The 3,882-nt window shown below is 47.1% G+C and overlaps 1 pseudogene; it reads right to left on the bottom strand.

Moving 5' to 3' along the window:
* Positions 1-5: 5 nt before the first annotated feature.
* LOC120859503 lies at positions 6-696 on the bottom strand (annotated as a pseudogene).
* Between the last annotated feature and the right edge of the window lie 3,186 nt (positions 697-3,882).

The following is a 3,882-nucleotide window of genomic DNA, read 5'->3' on the forward strand; positions in this document are numbered from 1 at the left end:
GAGAAATTAAGTGCCAGCCCCAGTCGAATGGGGTGTGTAGGCTGCATTTCTTTCTTACTAATTTCAAATGCTTCTTGGTAAGCCTGCTGGGAGTTCGACACAGTGGTTTGCTTATTGTGTCCAGATGCCACCTCAGAAAGATATCTAAAATAATCGCCTTTCATTTTCAGGTAGAACACCTAACTTTCTGGTTGTGTAGCATTGGGAATAAGGTATTTATCCAACAGCTCCAGCACGGCCTTGCAGATGTCCTGCAGCTCGGCCTCAATCTTCTCGCGGTACTCTTTGCCCATCTGCTGCTGCTTCTCGTTCCTCTCGGTTTTCTGTTCGATGCTGGAGATGACACGCTAGGACGAACGGCGGGCGCCGACCACATTCTTGTAGGCGACGGACAGCAGGTTTCTCTCCTCGTTGGAAAGCTCCTGCCCCTGCTCCGTGACCGCCTTCATGGCTGCAGCCATGTCATCATAGTGCTCGGCCTGCTCAGCGAGCTTGGCTTTCTGTACCAGCTCACTTTTATCCATGGTCATTCCCGTGGGAGGACTGCAGGGGGCAGAGAACCTTGCGAGCGGAGTTCCGGGCGCAGTGACCGCTTCCTCCCCAATCCCACTCCTCTGGCGGCAGCGGCGGAGGCGGCGGTGGCTGCAGAGGCGTCGGCGGCAGCTACTCAGGCTCCGGAATCTGTGGCTGCGGCCGGTGTGCAGACTTTTAAAGAAATGATAAAGAGAATGAAATTGGAATATTCCCTGATACATACACAAAAATAAACTCCAAATAGAGTAAAGACCTAAATAAAAAGATGGATACATCAAAGTCTTCAGGAAAAGAGCAGAACATGGTTTGACATAAAATACAGCAAGTCCTCTTCTGACCCACCTCTTAGAATCATGCAGAATAAAACAAAAATAAATGGGACCTGTTGCCGCTGCTGCTGCTGCTAAGTTGCTTCAGTCGTGTCCAACTCTGTGTGACCCCAGAGATGGCAGCCCACCAGGCTCCCCCGTCCCTGGGATTCTCCAGGCAAGAACACTGGAGTGGGTTGCCATTTCCTTCTCCAATGCAGGAAAGTGAAAAGTGAAAGTGAACTCGCTCAGTCCTGTCTGACTTAAAAATGTTGTAACAGCAGAGGAAACCATAAGCCCAAAAAAAGACAGCCCTCATAATGAAACTAATATTGGTAAACAAAGACACCAACAAGGAATTTATCTCCAAGATGCACAAACAGCGTATGCACCTAAGTATCAAAGAAACAACCCAATCAAATAGGAGCACAAGATTTAAATGGACATTCGTCTGAAGAAGACATAAAGGTGGGCATGAAGCACATGAAAAGATGCTCAGCACCTGTAAGTATTCGAGAACTATGAATGAGAAGAACCGTGTGGTATCGCCTCACACAGGTCAGAATGGTCAGCACAAAACAATCTACAACAGTAAATGCTGTAGAGGATATAGAGGAAAAAGAACCCTCCTCCCTGTTGGTGGGAATAAAAGTAGGAAATCCACGAAGGAGAACAGAACAACGGTACATTAAAAACTAAACAGAGAAGTACCATAGGACCCGGCAATCCCATTCCTGGGCATAGATTCAGAGAAAACCATTATTTTAAAAGAAAGCTGCATGCGATGTTCATGACAGCACCATGCACAACAGCCAAGACATGGAAGCAACTGAAGCGGATAAGGACAGGTGAACGGGTAAACGAGATGGGGTACCCGCACACAGTGCCGTAGTACTCACCGTCCTAGGGGTGACATCATGCCATGTCCAGCAACAAGGAAGGAAGTAGAGACGATCATAGTCAGTGAACTGAGACAAAGGCAAGTATCATATGATATCACTTGGTGGTAAATTCTAACAACAGATACAAATGAACTTCTTTACCAAACAGAAGCCTCACAACATAGCAAAGCACCTTATAGTTACCAAAAGGGACAGATGGTGGGCCGAGAGAAATGAGCAGGTGCTGAGGAACACACACACACACCACTCTTTATAAATAACCAACGAGGACCCCTATGCAACCCTGCATAATAAACTGTATGCGAAGAGAACCCAAAAAATGACATGTACACGTCTATGCATTAAGTGAATTATGTTGCTGGCCACCTAAAACAAAACACAAAAACACCCCACAACATTGTAAGTCACCTAGGCACCAATACAAAATACAAATTACAAACAGTGAATGTCAACTCTTTTCCCCTCAGGGCTTGGTGACCTGGGCTGCTGTCACATCCCTGAAGCCTGGGCAAGCTTGGTTCCCAAGGATGGACTGTCACGGGGCTGATGGAGCTGGGGAGGGCGTGCCAGCCAATGAGCCCTGCCCCATGGACCTGGCGAGCCTCTTCCCCTCTGCATCAGCCCACAGCCTCCAGATGCAGGCACGTCCTCTTGCAGTGAAACTACGCCTCCTGCTCCCAAAGGATGTGCAGCCTCTGGGCTGGAAGAGCTCTGAAAAGCCCCATGGGCCCCATGTCTCCTGGTGGTGGGGTTTCCGCCTCCAGCCTCCTACCTTAGGGTCGCCCCACCTATGGATGAAAGCACCCTCCCCAGAGTGGTGTTGCAAGAGTTGGGATTTGTCCAGGGGACAGGGGTAAGGAAGGAAGAAGGAATGGGCCACAAGCTTTAAGTGTTTTTTTTCTGGCACATTCCACTCTGACAGTCCAGGAACAGGATTTTCCCAAGGCTCTGGTGGTTCCCCCAGTAACCAGAATTGGACATAAAGACATGCTGCCACCTTGTGGCCGTTTCTCATAACAACAACTTTGAAACCATTGCTCACGGGGACTTAACATTCACAAGGCCCAAGGGGCTGTAAGTAAAAATAGACCTGCCCTCAAGAAACGTCCTAGGGCAGGTCATTGGAAAAATACCAAAGCAAAGAAATCATTCAAGAAGCCAGTTTGAGTAAGTTTAACTTACACTGTTTTAAAAAATCACATACAAAGATGCTAACATCACTAAATATGAGAGAAGTGCAAATCAAAACTTCAACAAGGTGTCACCTCACACCAGTCACAATGGCCATAAGCAGAAACTCTGCTGCTGCCGCTGCTGCTGCTAAGTTGCTTCAGTCGTGTCTGACTCTGTGCGACCCCATAGATGGCAGCCCACCAGGCTCCCCTGTCCCTGGAATTCTCCAGGCAAGAACACTGGAGTGGGTTGCTATTTCCTTCTCCAATGCATGAAAGTGAAAGTGAAGTCACTCAGTCGTGTCCAACTCTTAGCGACCCCATGAACTGCAGCCCACCAGGCTCCTCCGTCCATGGGATTTCCCAGGCAAGAGTACTAGAGTGGGGTGGCATTGGCTTCTCCGAAGCAGAAACTCTAGAAACAGTAAATCCTGGAGAGGGTGTGGAGCAAAGGGAACCCTCCTACACTGTGCTGGGAATGGACATTGGGAGCAGCCACTGTGGAGGAAGGACACCAGGCAGCTTCCTTAGCATGAGAATGAGCTTGAAATTGGATGATTTCCTAACACCATACACAAAAATAAACTGCAAGTAGATTCAAGGTCTAAATAAAAGGATAGATGCAGTGGAACTCTTGAGGGGAAAAAAGCAGAACACAATTTAACGTAAAATGCAGGAAGATCTTCTTTGATCCACCTCTAAGAATCAGGACATAAACAACACAAAAATAAACAAATGGGACATAATAGATGTTAAAAGCATTTGCACAACAAAGGAAACCATCAGTGAAAGAAAAGAAGACAATCAAGAATGGAAAAAATTCGTTTAAATGAAGATAGCCACAGGGAATTTCTCTCTACACGTACAAACAACTTGTACAGCTCAATATCAAAAAACAAACAATCCAATAAAAAATTGGACAAAGATCTAAATGCACATTTCCCCACAGGAGTCGTGGAGACGGCC

This window comes from Oryx dammah, unplaced genomic scaffold (genome assembly GCF_014754425.2).
Source record: "Oryx dammah isolate SB20612 unplaced genomic scaffold, SCBI_Odam_1.1 HiC_scaffold_1268, whole genome shotgun sequence".
NCBI classification, from domain to species: Eukaryota; Metazoa; Chordata; class Mammalia; order Artiodactyla; family Bovidae; genus Oryx; species Oryx dammah.